General features: G+C 48.5%; 1 long non-coding RNA gene across 1 annotated transcript; it reads right to left on the bottom strand.

The window, feature by feature from the left end:
• Nucleotides 1–12,776: 12,776 nt before the first annotated feature.
• Nucleotides 12,777–16,095, bottom strand: LOC144889503 (uncharacterized). Its single transcript, XR_013621819.1, has 3 exons — nucleotides 15,622–16,095; nucleotides 15,212–15,312; nucleotides 12,777–13,307 (listed from the first exon to the last, which is right to left on the bottom strand). It is a non-coding gene; the product is annotated as an uncharacterized LOC144889503 (long non-coding RNA).
• Between the last annotated feature and the right edge of the window lie 3,995 nt (nucleotides 16,096–20,090).

Raw genomic sequence — 20,090 nt, 5'->3', positions numbered from 1 at the left:
GCTGCGCCGGCTAATAATAATAGTATTGGAGAGCTTCATAGGCGAACCTCTATGGCAATTGCATGTATATGTAAATCCATTCAAAATTGTATGTAAACCCATTCAAAAGTTCACTTTCATTTCAAATTTCACCAAAAAAAAATTTCAAATTTTTCCCCATTCCCTTGGGAACAAAATTTCATGTTGTCATTTCAAATGTCCATTCCATGATCCGCCATCTTGTCCCTTCCATGATCCGCCATCTTGTCCTTTCCATGATCCGCCATCTTGTCCCTTCCATGATCCGCCATCTTGTCCCTTCCATGATCCGCCATCTTGTCCTTTCCATGATCCGCCATCTTGTCCCTTCCATGATCAGCCATCTTGTCCCTTCCATGATCCGCCATCTTGCAGTCGTGATCTTGCTTTGGTCTGGCGCGACCGATAAATTATTTTCACCTGGTGATTAAAATCAATAAAGTACAATACAGTACTGTACAGAACGGATTTTGAATTCAAAACCGCACATCATTTACGCCAGCTACACCGACTTATTTTTTCCACCAGCTACACCGGCTTCAGTTTTCCGCCAGCTACACCGACTTCAGTTTTCCACCAGCTACACCGACTTCAGTTTTCCACCAGCTACACCGGCTTCAGTTTTCCGCCAGCTACACCGACTTCAGTTTTCTGCCAGATACACTGGCTTCAGTTTTCAGCCAGCTACACCGACTTCAGTTCTCCACCAGCTACACCAACTGCAGTTTTCCGCCAGCTACACCGACTTCATTTAAGCCAGGTACACCGATTTCAGTTTTCCGCCATCTACATCGACTTCAGTTTTCCGCCAGCGACACCGACTTCAGTTTTCCACCATCTACACCGACTTCAGTTTTCCGCCAGCTACACCGACTTCATTTAAGCCAGGTACACCGATTTCAGTATGTACCTGCCAGTCGGACCTACGTACCTGGTCCAGTCGACTAGAAGTCTGGACTATATAGCCTACAGTAGGTAAGTCCTGCATTCTATCCCAATCTATCCATTCAATAAAATTAATTTGAATTTTAATTCTAAGCCCAAGATCAAACAACCTAGCCTAGCTAGGCCTAGGCCTACAGATGTTTGCGAGGGCAGCGTACTCGATCGACTGACTATTGTCGACGAAGCTCTCACTCTACGCAATGCGTATTCATATTAATAATACTAGTACCCGACTGCAAAGCCGCAATGAGCCGGCGAAGCCAAAGCCTCTTGCCACTAATTTACCCATCACTATGGCATCAGTAGTTTAGGTAGTTGGTAGTAGGTAGGTGTAGTAGGTACCGTACCTAGTTCAAAATGACACCATTTGCATTCTGGATGAGATTAAAATTTATAAAATTTCCTTCTTGATTAATTCGGTGAATTCCGTCTCAACTTCGGATATTTCCGGCCGTGAAAAACTATACCCTACGGCCGCGAGATTTCTAAAAAATAATTCTTCGTCAACTTTAGAATACTTGACGCCGTTTTCAGCGTCCGAAATGTGGTAAAAAGCTTTTTTGAAATATTTTTTCAAATACTCGAATCTCATTGGTTCCGGTAATTGGTGACGATTTTCGTTGAAGATAACCAGAGCCCGTGTGGGCCCGGGGAACGAGGTTGGTCTTAAAGTATTTTAATTACAAATTAGAGGTGCATAAGATTGTGAATCAAACAAAGACGGGTGAGACAAACTCCTATTGAACTTTTTCGCAATTTTTTTACGCATACTTCCGCATCCGGAAGATGGCGGCCTCCATTGAGTGATTTGGTTTTTGAAATATTTTTTCAAATGCTCGAATCTCATTGGTTCCGGTGTTTGGTGACGATTTTCGTTGAAGATAACCAGGCCCGTGCGGGCCGAGGTTGGTCTTAAAGTATTTTAATTACAAATTAGAGGTGCATAAGATTGTGAATCAAACAAAGACAGGTGAAACAAACTCCTATGGAACTTTTTCAAATTTGTTATGCATACTTCCGCATCCGCAATATAGCGGCCTCCATTGAGCGATTTGGTGCGTCAAAGCTTCGAAATTCTCAAGCCATGGGATACAGCATAATCTGGTTTTTCAACATAATACGTACGCGTTCATTCAAAACACCGGCTTCGCCGGCTATAACACCCGATTAATGTTCGTGGGTGTTACATATAAATAGATTAACCAAAGGACCAGGAGGCGGGTTTCCTCCAAGGGCAGTGAGTGAGTTCAATCTCAATCCCGAACCGAACAGCATAAATTACTCCAAAGCGAGCGCAGCAAACACGAGCATTCAAGCACCTCCAGGCGTCACTTCCGTCCCGTCCTCACGCGCCAAAAGCCAACAACCGGAAATCCCTTAAAGAAAATCCGGCCATCTTATATATAATGGTGTGTGTGTGTATGTGTGTGTGTGTGTGTGTGTGTGTGTGTGTGTGTGTGCGTGCGTGCGTGCGCACCGTGAAATGGGGTGAATAGGGACAGCAAGGTGAATAGGGACACAAACTGAAAAAAGTTCAGAAACTTTTTTCGCTGAAAATTGATAACCATACTGATTTGTTGATATTTGGGTTGAAAGAGTTCTCTTGTTTTTTTAAAAAGCAACTTATAGTCCCTATTAACCCCATATATGGGTTAAATAGGATTTTTATGGCTGTCCCTATTCACACCGTTTTACGGGTGAATAGGGACAGTGTGGCAGGCACAAGGGACAATAATTCCGCGCACCAGTGGGTGGCGCGAGCGTCCAGGCGGGGAACGGCCACGAAAACGCACGAAAACGCATGCCCCGCCTTTCGACCGATCGGCCACGCCCGGGGGCAAGGCGTGGCCTCGGGACATATGTGCGGGCTCTAAGCTCGAGCCTGCCCAGTGCTGAAGTGCGAGCTCTTAATAAAGACTCTTTGTTTGTACCAACGCGTTGTGGCCTACCTCTCTGGCAATCGAGTCGTGTGTGCACAGCACCACACTGGTGACCCCGATTGGTTCAGCCGTTGCTGACCCCCGAACGCGCCATGGCTACCAACGTCGTCGCCGTCAAACTCCCCGAGTTTTGGGAAGCGCAAGCCGACGTTTGGTTCGTGCAGGCCGAAGCTCAATTTCAGCTCCGAGGCATCACGGCGGACGAGACCCGGTACTACCACGTGGTCGCCGCCCTCGGGCCTGGCACTGCCGCCCGAGTCGTGTCCATCCTTTGGCGCCCGCTGGGCGACAACAAGTACGAGGCGCTCAAACGTCTCCTCCTCGCCACGTTCGGGCTCACGGAGATCAAACGGGCCGACCGCCTCCTGGACCTTCCCGTCCTCGGCGACACACGACCATCCGTCCGGATGGATTTCATGCTGTCGCTGCTTGGAGACCAGCGCCCGGATTTCTTGTTCCGCGCACTTTTCCTCCGCCAGCTACCTGCACAGGTGCGCCTCGCGCTGGCCGGTTCCAAACTAACGAAACCCCGCGCCCTAGCTGGAGAGGCCGACAAGTATTTCTCGGCCTGCGACACGCGGTCGGTGTACGGTGCTGCCGTAGTGGCTCCCGGTGCGGAGGCTCCAGCGCCCCCTGCTTCCCACGTGGCCGCTGCTATGCCCCGCCCACTACCGCCGCCGCCACCACCACCGCTGCCGACACGGCCGCCACGGGGGCCACCGCCGCAAACCTGGTGCTACTACCATGCCAGGTTCGGCCGCAAGGCTAAAACGTGCCGCCCGCCGTGTTCTTTTGACAGGTCGGGAAACGACCGGCGCTCACTTGCGGCCATGAGCGTCGGCCATTCCGGCAGCCTCCTGTTCATCACGGACACCTTGTCCGGGCGCCGTTTTCTTTGCGACACAGGAGCGCAGGTAAGCGTCCTCCCCGCCTCCACGTCCGACAAGCAAGCCGCGGGCCGGGGCCCCGCTTTGCTTGCCGCCAACGGTACACCCATCCGCACATTCAGGAAGCGTTGCCTCTCACTGCGGTTCGGAGGGCAGCGCTTTCAATGGTCGTTCGTGACCGCCAGCGTGCCAATGGCCCTGCTGGGCGCGGACTTCCTATGTGCGCATGGGCTGTTGGTCGACGTGAAGCGCAGACGTCTCGTCCAGGCCGAAACCTTCAGCTCGCTCGCTTGTTCACTGAGCGGCTCATTGAGCGGCTCACCGAGCGGCTTGCCAAGCGGCTTGCTGAAAGGTTCCGTCCTGGCGAGTTTAGTTTGCACGCTTCCGGCAGCGGACGACTTTACCCGCCTCCTAGCCAGTTTCCCGGCCCTCACGCGGCCCACCTTCTCAGCGGCGGCCGTTAAACACGGGGTGGAGCACCATATACCCACGGTCGGGCCGCCGGTCAACGCCCGGGCACGCCGACTCGAACCCACGAAGCTCGCCGTGGCGAAAGCGGAGTTCGCCACGCTGGAGCAGCTGGCGATCGTACGGCGCTCCAACAGCGCTTGGGCTTCTCCTCTGCACATTGTGCCGAAGCCCGGCGGGGGATGGCGGCCGTGCGGGGACTACCGCCGGCTCAATGATGCCACCACCCCCGACCGCTACCCGGTCCCGCATATCAAGGACTTTTCCGCCCGGTTGGCAAACACGACCATGTTTTCCAAGGTGGACCTCATCCGGAGCTACCACCAGGTCCCCGTACAACCGGGCCATGTCCCGAAGACGGCCGTCATCACCCCTTTCGGCCTCTTCGAGTTCCTGCGAATGCCTTTCGGGTTGAAGAATGCGGCCCAGGCGTACCAACGGCATGTGGACAGCGTCTTGCACGACTTACCTTTCCTCTTTGTCTACCTGGACGACATCCTAGTCGCGAGCGCGTCCCGGGAGGAGCACCTGCTCCACCTCCGCACGCTTTTCGAATGCCTGGGCCAGCATGGCCTAATCATCAACCCCGCAAAGTGCCCTTTCAGCGTCGCCACCATTGACTTCTTGAGGCACCGCATCACCAGGCACGGGGCCGTCCATTTACCGGCCAAGGTGGAGGCGGTCAGGGATTTACCGTGACCCCGCACGATCAAGGGGCTCCAGGAGTTCCTGGGCATGGTAAATTTTTACCACCGCGTCGTGCCCCACGTCGCCCGGCTCCTCCGCCCCCTGCACGAGGCCCTCCGGGGCAAGCCGGGCAAAGGTGACATCGCCTGGTCGGAGCCGATGGCCGCGGCGTTTGCGGGCGCAAAGCTGGCCCTGGCCAACGCCACCATGCTGGCGCACCCAGCGCCCGATGCGCCGATCGCCCTCACCACCGACGCGTCGGACTACGCGGTGGGCGCGGTGCACGAGCAGTGGGTGCGTGGTGCTTGGCAACCGCTGGCGTTTTTTAGCCGGCAGCTTCGCCCGCACGAACGCCGCTACAGCACCTTCGAACGCGAGCTGCTCTGGCTCCACCTGGCGGTCCGACACTTCCGCCATCTGCTGGAGGGCCGCCCGTTCACGGCTTTCGTCAACCACAAGCCCCTTGTGTTCGCGATGGCCAAGGTCGCCGAGCCATGGTCGGCACGGCAGCAACGTCACCTCTCTGCCGTGTCCGAGTATACGACGGACATCCGTCACGTGGCGGGTAAACACAACCCAGTGGCGGATTGCCTTTCCCGGTCCGTCATGCACGCGGTCCACCTCGGGATCGACTATGCCCGGATGGCGGAGGACCAGACCGCCGACCCCGGCATCCAGGCCTTGCGGACCGCCGTCACGGGCCTCCGCATCACCGAGGTGCCGTTCGACGCCGCGGGCGCGGCCCTCCTGTGCGACGTCTCCCTCGGCCGGCCTCGCCCCATCGTGCCCGCTGGCTGGCAGCGCCCAGTGTTCGACGCCATCCACGGCCCGTCCCACCCGGGCACGAAGGCCTCCAAGAAGCTTGTCGCGGCGAAGTTCATCTGGCATGGCCTCAGGAAGGACGTCCGCGACTGGGCCAGGACGTGCCTCACGTGCCAGCGCGCAAAGGTCCACCGCCACACCCAGGCCCCGTTGGCCCCGTTTGCGGTGCCCGAGCGTCGGTTCGACCATGTGCACGTCGACTTGGTGGGACCTCTGCCCCCCTCGCGGGGGTTCGCCCACCTCCTCACCATGGTGGACCGCACCACACGGTGGCCGGAGGCCATCCCGTTGGCGGCGACGTCTGCGGCTGATGTGGCGCAAGCCTTCATCGCCACTTGGGTTGCCCGGTTCGGTGCCCCCTCGGACATCTCGTCCGACTGCGGCCCCCAGTTCACCTCGGAGCTCTGGGCCGTGGTGGCGCAAGGGCTCGGCGTAAAACTACACTGCACCACGGCCTACCACCCCCAGGCCAATGGCCTGTGTGAGCGCTTTCATCGCTCGATGAAGGCCGCGCTCCGGGCCAGCCTCCGCGACGGCAGCTGGGCCGACAGCCTCCCCTGGGTCCTGCTGGGCCTCAGGACGGCGCCCAAGGACGACGTGTGCGCGTCCTCGGCGGAGCTGGTCTTCGTGCAACCACTGCGGGTACCGGGCGAATTCATCCCCGACTCCACAGCTCCTTGGTCCGCGGCGCAACAGCGCTCCGCCCTTCAGGAGACCGCTCGGAGGTTCGCCCCGGTGCCGACTGCACACCACGGTTGCCCGTCTTCCCACGTCGCCCCGGAGCTTCGCACGGCGGAGTACGTCTTCGTCCAGCATGATGCCCACCAGGCACCGCTGCGGCCCCCGTACGACGGGCCCTTCCACGTGCTGGTGACCGGGGACAAATATTTCACCGTCGACATCGGCGGTGCCCCGGATCGCATCTCCGTGGACCGCCTCAAGCCGGCCCACCTCGATCTGGACCACCCCCCGCAAGCAGCTCTGCCTCCGCGTCGAGGCCGCCCCCGGCGGTCGGACCTCCGGCACCCCCCCAGCCCCACCGGCCCGCTACCCCCCAACCCTGCACGCATCGCCAGGGGGCGTTTCGGCCGGGTCATCCGGCTTCCCCGCAAACTCACCCTTCAGGTGCGCGGGAATTCTGGGGGGGCGCGTGTGGCGGGCACAAGGGACAATAATTCCGCGCACCAGTGGGTGGCGCGAGCGTCCAGGCGGGGAACGAAAACGCATGCCCCGCCTTTCGACCGATCGGTCACGCCCGGGGGCAAGGCGTGGCCTCGGGACATATATGCGGGCTCTAAGCTCGAGCCCGCCCAGTGCTGAAGTGCGAGCTCTTAATAAAGACTCTTTGTTTGTACCAACGCGTTGTGGCCTACCTCTCTGGCAATCGAGTCGTGTGTGCACAGCACCACAACAGCAACTAATACAAAAAAATAACAATCAAGAAATAGAGACAGTTTGGAGAAACTTTTTATCCCATATTTTTTTCATTGGCACCGTGGTTTATATTATGGGTGCATATTATGTGCATCCATCTGAGCTATCAATTTAGCAAGAAGTTGGAAACTCAGGATTGTTTCTTGATTATTATTTTTTTGTATTAGTGACTGTCCCTATTCACCCGTAAAACGGGGTGAATAGGGACAGCCATAAAAATCCTATTTAACCCATATATGGCGTTAATAGGGACTATAAGTTGCTTTTTAAAAAAACAAGAGAACTCTTTCAACCCAAATATCAACAAATCCGTATGGTTATCAATTTTCAGCGAAAACAGTTTCCGAACTTTTTTTCAGTTTGTGTCCCTATTCACCTTGCTGTCCCTATTCACCCCATTTTACGGTACATATGTATACACTTCACCCATTGGTTGATGGCTGATGGGGGATTGTGATGGGATGGGGGAGGGGTAAGGTGGTCATGAGTATTTTTAGCTAGGGTGACAGTTGAAGGGGGATTGTGGTTGGAAGTGGAGTGGGGAAAAGGGGTGTGGGCTTCACCCATTGGTTGGACAGCTGACCTGACTCCACCCACAAATGTAACCTGAAATACTTAACCTAAAGTACCCAGCAGACCCAAAAGACCTCCTCCCCCAATTCCCCCCCCCCCCACCCCCCGAAGACTCAAAATACCGAAAAGACCCCGAGAACCCAAAATACCCCAAGGATCCTAAATACCCCAAAAGACCCAAAATACCCCAAATACTGAAAATACTGAAAATACCAAAAACACCCCCAAAGACACAAAAGACCCCAAAGACCTAAAAGACCCCAAAGACCTAAAAGACCCCAAAACCCAAAAGGCCACAAAGACCCAAAAGACCCCAAAGCTTAAAAAGACCCAAAAGACCCAAACACCAAAAAGACCCAGAAGATCCCAAAGACTGAAAATACCCAAAAGACCTCAACACTGCAAAGACCACGAAGACCCCAAAGACTGAAAAGACCACGAAGACCCCAAAGACTGAAAAGACCACGAAGACCCCAAAGACTGAAAAGACCATGAAGACCCCAAAGACTGAAAAGACCCAAAAGGCCCCAAAGACCCAAAAGACCCAAAAGACCCCGAAGACCCCAAAGACAGAAAATAACCCAGAGACACAAAATACCCCAAATACCCTTAAAGACCCTGAAGACCAAAACACCCAAAATACCAAAAAGACCCCGAAGACTGAAAAGACACCAAAGACCAAAAAGACCAAAAACATCCTGAAGACCGAAAAGACCGAAAAGACTGAAAAGCCACCGAAGACCCAAGCGACCCTTAAAGAGGAACCCAATTTTTATTTCTTCTGAAAACCATTGACAATCAATCACAGTCTAATTTGAAGGGGATTTTATTTTATTTGTGAATCACAAAGTGCTGAAAAAAGCCCTAGAGTGTCGATTTTCGAGTTTGCCAGTGACATCACATTGTGAACTCACTGTGATCCTGCTGGTGACAGCATATAGAGACAGTGCATTCCGAGCTGCTCGGATTCCGATAATGATTGGGGATGTTGGAGGGGGCGGGGTGTGTGGGTTAGTCGTGGGTATTGTTAGCTAGTTTGATGGTTGTTGGGGGATGGTATGGGGTGGTCGTGAGTATTGTTAGTTATGGAGATAGTTGATGGGTGATTGTGTAGTGGTGGTGAGGGATGGTCGTGAGCATAGTTGGCTAGGGTGACGGTTGTTGGGGGATTGTGAGAGGATTGTGAGAGGAAGGGCATCCGGCCATAAAAACATTGCCTCAAAAAGAGAACCATGACAATCACAAGTACATATGGGCAGGGTGCAGCCCGAAGTGGAGATCGGTTTCTGAGGTTTGGGACATGGAATGTGGGGACAATGACAGGGAGATCAGGAGAAGTGGTGGAAGTATTGGTCAGAAGAAGAGTGGACATATGTTGTGTGCAAGAGACGAGATGGAAGGGAAGTGGTGTGAGAATGGTGAAGGGTAGGCAGGGACAGAAATACAAGTTTGTGTGGCAAGGGTGCCCGGAGGGCGTGAATGGTGTTGGTGTCCTGTTTTCTGAGGAGTTTGTAGACAGTGTGGTGAGTGTGACTAGAGTGAGTGATAGGTTGATGATGGTGAAAATGATGATTGGAAAGCTCTTGGTGAACGTCATCTCGGGATATGCTCCGCAGGTTGGTCGAAGCGATGAAGAGAAGGACAAGTTCTGGTGTGCGATAGAGAAGCTGATGGAAAACGTGAAAGATGAGGAAGTTGTTGTGGTGGGAGGAGACCTGAATGGACATGTGGGAAGGAGTATGGATGGTTTTGAGGGAGTTCATGGGGGTTACGGATATGGTGTGAGAAATGGAGAAGGTGAAAGGATTTTGGAGTTTGCTGATGGAGCTGATTTGTTGATTTGTAATACTCAGTTCCAGAAAGAGGACAATAAGCTTGTTACATACACGTCAGGTGGGTCGACGACAACCGTTGACTACCTGATGGTGCGTCGGCGAGATAGGGGGCACCTCCGGGACACAAAGGTGATCCCGGGGGAGGAGGCTGTTTCACAGCACCACTTGGTTGTCTGCGACATAAGGGTGAAAGGTGCGAGGAGAGCTCGGCGGGTGAAGTACCAACCGACAATGAAGGTGTGGAGGTTGAAAGAGGTGACAGTAAGGGAGGCATTAAAAGAGAGGCTGAGTAGGGTAGAGGATGATGTGGTTGAGCTTGAAAGTGGTTGGATGTCAATGAAAGCTAGTCTGTTGGGAGCCGTTGGTGAGGTATGTGGATGGACAAAAGGACCACCGAGGCACTCGGAAACATGGTGGTGGGATGTTGAGGTTGGAAAGAGGATCGACGAGAAGAGGAAGAAGTTCAAAGAGTGGCAGAAGGCGAAGGGTACGGGAGCAGAAACAGCAGAGCATGAAAGTTATAAGGCAGCCAGGAAGGCTGCAAAGAAAGAGGTAGCAAAGGCGCAGGAGGCATGTACGAAAATGTTCGAAGAACGCTTGGATTCGGAAGAGGGTCAGAAAGCAGTATTCAGGATTGCAAAGCAGATAGCGAAAGAGAGGTGTGATGTGATGGGGGTGAGTTGCTTGAAGGATGAAGTGGGACAAATCGTTGTCGACCCAGATGGAATTAAAGGAAGATGGAAAAGATATATGGAAATGCTGTTGAATACAGAGAATGAATGGGATGGCACCATAGAGAGTAACCCAGTTTTAGGACTGGCAGAGAAGATAACTGAGAAGGAAGTTGAGGAAGCGATAAAAGCAATGAAGAGTGGAAAAGCGGGAGGGCCGACGGGAGTTGTGGGAGATATGTTGAAGGCAGCAGGAAGTTGGGGTGTGAAGAGAATGACAGAGATCTGTAATCTGGTGGTGAAAGAAGGCCGCATTCCAGTGGATTGGGAACTGAGTACCCTCGTCCCTCTATACAAGGGGAAAGGTGACCCTCTGGAGTGTGGCTCGTACCGAGCGATAAAGTTATTGGAGCATGGAATGAAGGTATTGGAAAGGGTGTTGGAGAGGAGGATAAGGAAGAAAGTGAAGATCGACGAAATGCAGTTTGGATTTATGCCAGGAAGAGGAACGACAGATGCGCTTTTCATTGTGAGGCAGTTGCAGGAGAAGTACATGGATAAGAGGAAGAAGTTGTTTTTTGGGTTTGTTGATCTGGAGAAAGCATTCGATAGGGTTCCACGCAAAGTATTGACATGGGCATTGAGGAAGTTAGGAGTGGAGGAATGGTTGATCAGAGTAGTGATGGCAATGTACAAAAGAGCACGCACAGCTGTAAGGACGAAGGACGGGAACAGTGGTGAGTTTGAGGTGAAGGTGGGAGTGCATCAGGGGTCGGTACTATCCCGGGGGAGTCCACTACTATTTGTAGCTGTGATGGAGGTGCTGGCTCAGACCGTAAAGGAGGGTTTACCGTGGGAGTTGTTGTATGCAGATGATCTGGTGTTGATTGCGGAAAGTATGGATGGACTGAAGGAAAAGATGAACAAGTGGAAGGAATGTATGGAGACAAAAGGTCTGAAGGTGAATATCGGAAAGACAAAGGTGATGGCAAGTGGTAAAGCATGTGGTGAGGTGGAAAGAACTGGGAAGTGGCCGTGTGCTGTGTGCAGGAAGGGTGTCGGAGTGAACTCCATTCACTGTACAATGTGTGCTGAGTGGGTTCATCAAAAATGTAGTGGTCTGAGAGGGTCATTAACCAGTGTGGCAGCTACATTCAAATGTAAGGTGTGCACAGAGGGAGCTGCAGATGGAGGAAATGTTGAGTTGGATCTTGGAGACGGCGTGAAGCTGGAAGGTGTTAAAACATTTTGCTACCTCGGAGACATGCTGAATGGAGAAGGTGGATCAGACTCAGCAACGGTTGCTCGAGTGAGATGTGCATGGAAGAAGTTTCGGGAACTGAGTGGCGTGCTGATGAGGAGGAGAGTGTCGCTGAAGCTGAAGGGAAAGGTGTATGCTGCATGTGTGAGAAGTGTTATGATTTATGGGAGCGAGACATGGGTAATGAACGTAGAGCAGCAACGAAGGCTGGAAAGGGTGGAAATGCGAATGGTTCGATGGATGTGCGGAGTATCGTTGAGAGAGAGGAAGACAAATGATGAATTGCGAAAGATGATGGGAATATTGCCTGTGATTGATGCTGTGAAGAGGAACAGGTTGAGATGGTTTGGTCATGTATTGAGGAAGGATGAAAGTGACTGGTTGAGAAGAGTGATGGAAGTTAATGTAGAAGGAAGTAGAGGACGGGGAAGACCGAGAAAGACTTGGCTAAAGATGGTGGAAGAAGAAATGCGGGCAAGGGGGTTAACAAGGAGAGATGCAGAATATAGGGCAAAATGGAGAAGATTGTCATGGGGACCGCAAGGCTAACCCCCGCTCTAGCAGGGAACATGGCCTTAAAATGCATGTTGTTGTTGTTGTTGTTCAGTGAACCATCTTGGTGTGCTAGAGAAAGTGGGAGAGGGCCCAAGTTGAAGGTAAGCATGTTTTCAATGTCTAGTTTCCTGACATTTGCAATGATAAGAAGTCGCTGGAAAAGATTTCTGTCTGCCTGCAGTGATACTTGTTTACCTTGCGCTTTGGTGTGAACTACCTTGTTCATTGACTTGAAAGTCTTTGTCTTTGATTTCTTTATTGGAGCAAATATATCTTGGGTGCCTTGCAGTCTCTCTTTGCAGTATGTTACAAGTTCTTCATCACCTTTCTCCCATGCCTTGATGTAGCATTCAGCAACATCTTTTGATGCAACCACCCCAGATGCAAGATGCAGTAGGTGATCATGAGACCCATCGAAGGGATTGATTATTGCATCAATCACACTCATCACTCTGCAAATATCTTTTTCATCTCTCTTGATGCGAGACGGCTGCAAGTCTTTCCGACCCTGTGTTATTTCGTCTTTACCTGCCATCTCTCCACCTCCTCAACATCAAGTGTTTCAACAAATACTATGTCACTCTCACTTTGATGTGATGGCTTGCAAAAGCAGAGAACAGGATATGATCTCCTAAGCCTTGTCTTCAGACGACCAGATTTGAATGAAGAGGCATCAATGCTTTCCACATGTTGCACCTCTTTAATGAATAATCTGTTTAACTTAGTAAGTCGCAGAATCTCTTTTCCTTTGATTATCCTCTCCTCAACCACTTTACTACAAAAACTCTGGTATGATTTCTCATACAATTGCTGTGAACTGTCTACTTTTGTCTGAGATTTATGAACTACTTTAGTATACCTTAGGTAACATGACTTGTGGTACTTTGCTTCCATTGCGACAAGGTCTTTATCCCTAATATCTAAGAGCAACCTTTGATCTTGTTTCATCATTGCAGCATTTAATAATTGTCCCCCACTCATGGTTTCACAATTCATTAATTTCTCAACCTTTCTCTTCCCTGTTCCCGAGTCCTTCACATACTGGTTGGTTCTGCAGATGACACATCGTACTGGCAACACATGCTCACGTCCTGCAACAGATGGTGTCGCTTTATCAATTGAGGAGCGAAGACATCTCTTGGGTGGTTCTTCATCTAGCGAGTCTTCAACTTCTGGAATAACAGCCAGTCTTGATGTGCTCGTTGCAGCCTCTGAAAATTACACAAAATTAAATTCATCATTACGAATATGTACATACAACACAACAACAACATGTATTTTAAGGCCCATGTTCCCTGCTAGAGCGTTCCCTGCTATTACGAATATGTACATACAACACAACAACAACATGCATTTTAAGGCCATGTTCCCTGCTCGAGCGTTCCCTGCTATTACGAATATGTACATACAACACAACAACAACATGCATTTTAAGGCCATGTTCCCTGCTCGAGCGTTCCCTGCTATTACGAATATGTACATACAACACAACAACAACATGCATTTTAAGGCCATGTTCCCTGCTCGAGCGTTCCCTGCTGTTACGAATATGTACATACAACACAACAACAACATGCATTTTAAGGCCATGTTCCCTGCTCGAGCGTTCCCTGCTGTTACGAATATGTACATACAACACAACAACAACATGCATTTTAAGGCCATGTTCCCTGCTCGAGCGTTCCCTGCTATTACGAATATGTACATACAACACAACAACAACATGCATTTTAAGGCCATCATGTTCCCTGCTCGAGCGTTCCCTGCTATTACGAATATGTACATACAACACAACAACAACATGCATTTTAAGGCCATGTTCCCTGCTAGAGCGTTCCCTGCTATTACGAATATGTACATACAACACAACAACAACATGTATTTTAAGGCCATGTTCCCTGCTAGAGCGTTCCCTGCTATTACGAATATGTACATACAACACAACAACAACATGCATTTTAAGGCCATGTTCCCTGCTCGAGCGTTCCCTGCTATTACGAATATGTACATACAACACAACAACAACATGCATTTTAAGGCCATGTTCCCTGCTAGAGCGTTCCCTGCTATTACGAATATGTACATACAACACAACAACAACATGCATTTTAAGGCCATGTTCCCTGCTAGAGCGTTCCCTGCTATTACGAATATGTACATACAACACAACAACAACATGTATTTTAAGGCCATGTTCCCTGCTCGAGCGTTCCCTGCTATTACGAATATGTACATACAACACAACAACAACATGCATTTTAAGGCCATGTTCCCTGCTCGAGCGTTCCCTGCTATTACGAATATGTACATACAACACAACAACAACATGTATTTTAAGGCCATGTTCCCTGCTCGAGCGTTCCCTGCTATTACGAATATGTACATACAACACAACAACAACATGCATTTTAAGGCCATGTTCCCTGCTCGAGCGTTCCCTGCTATTACGAATATGTACATACAACACAACAACAACATGCATTTTAAGGCCATGTTCCCTGCTCGAGCGTTCCCTGCTATTACGAATATGTACATACAACACAACATGCATGTTAAGGCCATGTTCCCTGCTCGAGCGTTCCCTGCTATTACGAATATGTACATACAACACAACAACAACATGCATTTTAAGGCCATGTTCCCTGCTCGAGCGTTCCCTGCTATTACGAATATGTACATACAACACAACAACAACATGCATTTTAAGGCCATGTTCCCTGCTCGAGCGTTCCCTGCTATTACGAATATGTACATACATACCAACATATGATTTGCAAGATGTGATTGATTTTTTTTTCCTGTACTAATTTGTGAAATAATCAATTACAATTGATATAACCTATTGAATTATAAATTAGAAATATCTATCAAAAAATTAAGCAAATTTAGGTAAATGATTTTTGGTTACAAAATTACTAAGCCAAGATAGGTCGATCAATGAAAGGCAATAAACTTGATTTTGGAAATTACAATATCGACTCATAATTACCCTTTTACGTGAGTATAACTATTTTCAATAGGATTTGGTTCTTGGTTTTCCACTTAAAACACAATTGCAAAATTTTTTTTTTTTTTTTGGAGATGAGACAACAAAAGTAAAGTTGGTATATTTTACCTTTTTGCCTTTTATTCCTCCGAATGGCCCGGTTGATCTCAGTAATATTGCAAAAATGGCGGTAGCATTCAGCATGATATCCTGGAGTGCCTCGTTTTCTCCTGAGGTTAGAAAAAATACAGGTAAATTAATTTTTTTAAATATCTATTACTATGAGCATCGTCCTAAAGGTGAGGAAGTATGTAGAAAATATAAAATTTATTCATCTCAAGAACAGTGTGGAGGTGAAATTTCCCGTCTGTCTGTCCGAATCACCTGATCACGGAGGTTTTCAAATTTCAACAGTCCGAGCCACGGAAAGCTTTCTAAATTCTAGACTTAAGTTAGAGTCTGAACTTATATCTAGACTACCCTATTACTAGAATTAAAGTTAGATCTAACAAAAAGTTAGTCAAGATCTAGGTACTTACCTCCCACTTCTTTCATCATCATCGTCGACATGCCGCGGCTGTTTTGCCGGTGCCTCTGCCGCTGATACACAGTCCCAGCCATAGCGGTCAGCGTTGTGTGCTACTTTACTTTCGGGCGTGTTTTCCATTTCCTTCCAGAGATTAGCACATTCTTTGAATTTTTTGAAGGATTTCTCGGCAAGAGGAACAAGTGAATCCTCTTGGATTGCGCTGAGGTTCGGGCATGGAATTTCTAGGAGGAAGTATAATTTGTATGCAATGAAAGTACATGTAATATGGGATCGAGTAAGATCGAGTAAGCTTCACCAGTGCGCGTGCGCGAATTTACGTCACGTCGGCAGCGAGAAGGCGTTCCCCAACACGAACCAATCAGGAACTGCCACGCCCACTTATATGATCTCCGAATTCCTGTGACAGGAATTAGCGTTACACTGGCTGGAAGTCAATCGCTAAAGGCGCTTCCTCAGCGCCAATCACCAGTGCGCGTGCGCGAATTACGTCACGTCGGCAGCGAGAAGGCGTTCCCCAACACGAACCAATCAGGAACTGCCACGCCCACTTATATGATCTCAGAATTCCTGTGACAGGAATTAGCGTTACACTGGCTGGAAGTCAATCGCTAAAGGCGCTTCCTCAGCGCCAATAATGGTGGAGTTCTGAGATTGCCGAGTTATATGGTATGCTTTTAAACATGTTTTTGGACAATAATATTTCAACATTGATTAGTTACTCGATGTGGGTCACGAAAGTTAAGAATTCTGACCGACGGCCCACGGTCTAATATGAAAGGTCTTGCATACAAACGTTTTTATAAGAAACTTGTAGCGAAACAAAAATCTTGCCGGGTCAATGTCACCAACTTCTGTATCTAAACTGTTAACGGATTTCAACGAAACCACTGTCAGCTTAAGTTAACACATTACTTATCAGTTATCCCGCCCTCCCCCGACAAAGCTGTTTCAATTTAAGGCGTCACGTGCAAGGGCCCACAATGCATAGCGAGCGAGTCCTTCAGCGCTAATCGACTGTACTGAAACTCCCAAACTCAAATAGAAAACGAACAAATGAATCCATAATGCAAAAAATTACCTTTTTCTGCTCAAACACTTATAGGAATGTACTCGGATCTGAAAAGTGAAAGTATCGCATTGGAACCACAAAATTATCGTATTTTCATAAATCGTATGGTGCAGTCAAATTATAACCCCAATAATGATGGTACTAGTACCCGACTGCAAAGCCGCAATTAGTAGGGTCAATATACGAAAAAAAACTCACCTAACCCCCAAAAAAATGATACAAAAGGTTTTTCAATGGATTCTGGTACCATTGGGCATGCTAAATAACATACTAAAAATCTAGTAACATCTGACTTCCGGAAAGGGGTCATTTTCAAGATGGCGTCCAAGATGGCCGCCGGGAGCTTAAAATTGCCATATCTCAATTACTAGTACCCGACTGCAAAGCCGCAATGAGCCGGCGAAGCCAAAGCCTCTTGCCACTATTTTACCCATCCCTATGGCATCAGTAGGTTAGGTATTTGGTAGTAGGTAGGTGTAATAGGTACCGTACCTGGTAAGACTTGGTAAAAGAGAAGACCAGACAGTCCTCCCCAATACCTGCATACAATAAATGTCACAAGAAGCTTAAGGAAGTAACTATACGATGTGCTAGCTTAAGGCCTATTTTAAGAAATTTTAAGTGGGCTTAACATACGTTTTCACAGTATGTGTGTAGTCTTATAACTTCAGTCGCTGTCAGTACTGGTTCTCTCCGGGCACTGCGGCTTCCTCCACCAGAAGAAGTTAGCTTGCAGTGATTAATTCGGTGAATTCCGTCTCAACTTCGGATATTTCCGTCCATGAAAAACTATCCCCGACGGCCACGAGATTTCTAAAAAATAATTCTTCGTCAATTTTAGAATATTTCATGCCGTTTTCAGCCTCCGAAACGCGGTACCGTTAATAAGCTTTTTAAAATATTTTTTCAAATGCTCGAATCTCATTGGTTCCGGTGTTTGGTGACGATTTTCGTTGAAGATAACCAGGGCCCGGGGAACCAGGTTGGTCTTAAAGTATTTTAATTACAAATTAGAGGTGCATATGATTGTGAATCAAACAAAGATGGGTGAAACAAACTCCTATTGAACTTTTTCTCAATTTTTTATGCATACTTCCGCATCCGCAAGATGGCGGCCTCCATTGAGTGATTTGGTGCGTCAAAACTTGGAATTCTCAAAGGATCCAGCAAAATCTGCGTTTTCAACATAATACGTATGCGTTCATTCACAACACTGGCTGCGCCGGCTAATAATAATAGTATTGGAGAGCTTCATAGGCGAACCTCTATGGCAATTGCATGTATATGTAAATCCATTCAAAATTGTATGTAAACCCATTCAAAAGTTCACTTTCATTTCAAATTTCACCAAAAAAAAATTTCAAATTTTTCCCCATTCCCTTGGGAACAAAATTTCATGTTGTCATTTCAAATGTCCATTCCATGATCCGCCATCTTGTCCCTTCCATGATCCGCCATCTTGTCCTTTCCATGATCCGCCATCTTGTCCCTTCCATGATCCGCCATCTTGTCCCTTCCATGATCCGCCATCTTGTCCTTTCCATGATCCGCCATCTTGTCCCTTCCATGATCAGCCATCTTGTCCCTTCCATGATCCGCCATCTTGCAGTCGTGATCTTGCTTTGGTCTGGCGCGACCGATAAATTATTTTCACCTGGTGATTAAAATCAATAAAGTACAATACAGTACTGTACAGAACGGATTTTGAATTCAAAACCGCACATCATTTACGCCAGCTACACCGACTTATTTTTTCCACCAGCTACACCGGCTTCAGTTTTCCGCCAGCTACACCGACTTCAGTTTTCCACCAGCTACACCGACTTCAGTTTTCCACCAGCTACACCGGCTTCAGTTTTCCGCCAGCTACACCGACTTCAGTTTTCTGCCAGATACACTGGCTTCAGTTTTCAGCCAGCTACACCGACTTCAGTTCTCCACCAGCTACACCAACTGCAGTTTTCCGCCAGCTACACCGACTTCATTTAAGCCAGGTACACCGATTTCAGTTTTCCGCCATCTACATCGACTTCAGTTTTCCGCCAGCGACACCGACTTCAGTTTTCCACCATCTACACCGACTTCAGTTTTCCGCCAGCTACACCGACTTCATTTAAGCCAGGTACACCGATTTCAGTATGTACCTGCCAGTCGGACCTACGTACCTGGTCCAGTCGACTAGAAGTCTGGACTATATAGCCTACAGTAGGTAAGTCCTGCATTCTATCCCAATCTATCCATTCAATAAAATTAATTTGAATTTTAATTCTAAGCCCAAGATCAAACAACCTAGCCTAGCTAGGCCTAGGCCTACAGATGTTTGCGAGGGCAGCGTACTCGATCGACTGACTATTGTCGACGAAGCTCTCACTCTACGCAATGCGTATTCATATTAATAATACTAGTACCCGACTGCAAAGCCGCAATGAGCCGGCGAAGCCAAAGCCTCTTGCCACTAATTTACCCATCACTATGGCATCAGTAGTTTAGGTAGTTGGTAGTAGGTAGGTGTAGTCGGTACCGTACCTAGTTCAAAATGACACCATTTGCATTCTGGATGAGATTAAAATTTATAAAATTTCCTTCTTGATTAATTCGGTGAATTCCGTCTCAACTTCGGATATTTCCGGCCGTGAAAAACTATACCCTACGGCCGCGAGATTTCTAAAAAATAATTCTTCGTCAACTTTAGAATACTTGACGCCGTTTTCAGCGTCCGAAATGTGGTAAAAAGCTTTTTTGAAATATTTTTTCAAATACTCGAATCTCATTGGTTCCGGTAATTGGTGACGATTTTCGTTGAAGATAACCAGAGCCCGTGTGGGCCCGGGGAACGAGGTTGGTCTTAAAGTATTTTAATTACAAATTAGAGGTGCATAAGATTGTGAATCAAACAAAGACGGGTGAGACAAACTCCTATTGAACTTTTTCGCAATTTTTTTACGCATACTTCCGCATCCGGAAGATGGCGGCCTCCATTGAGTGATTTGGTTTTTGAAATATTTTTTCAAATGCTCGAATCTCATTGGTTCCGGTGTTTGGTGACGATTTTCGTTGAAGATAACCAGGCCCGTGCGGGCCGAGGTTGGTCTTAAAGTATTTTAATTACAAATTAGAGGTGCATAAGATTGTGAATCAAACAAAGACAGGTGAAACAAACTCCTATGGAACTTTTTCAAATTTGTTATGCATACTTCCGCATCCGCAATATAGCGGCCTCCATTGAGCGATTTGGTGCGTCAAAGCTTCGAAATTCTCAAGCCAAGGGATACAGCATAATCTGGTTTTTCAAGATAATACGTACGCGTTCATTCAAAACACCGGCTTCGCCGGCTATAACACCCGATTAATGTTCGTGGGTGTTACATATAAATAGATTAACCAAAGGA

Source organism: Myxine glutinosa, chromosome 1, assembly GCF_964187855.1.
Source record: "Myxine glutinosa chromosome 1, kmMyxGlut1.1, whole genome shotgun sequence".
Taxonomy (NCBI): Eukaryota; Metazoa; Chordata; class Myxini; order Myxiniformes; family Myxinidae; genus Myxine; species Myxine glutinosa.
Note: the sequence above shows the minus strand (reverse complement) of the source record. Positions and strands in the feature narration are given on the sequence as shown.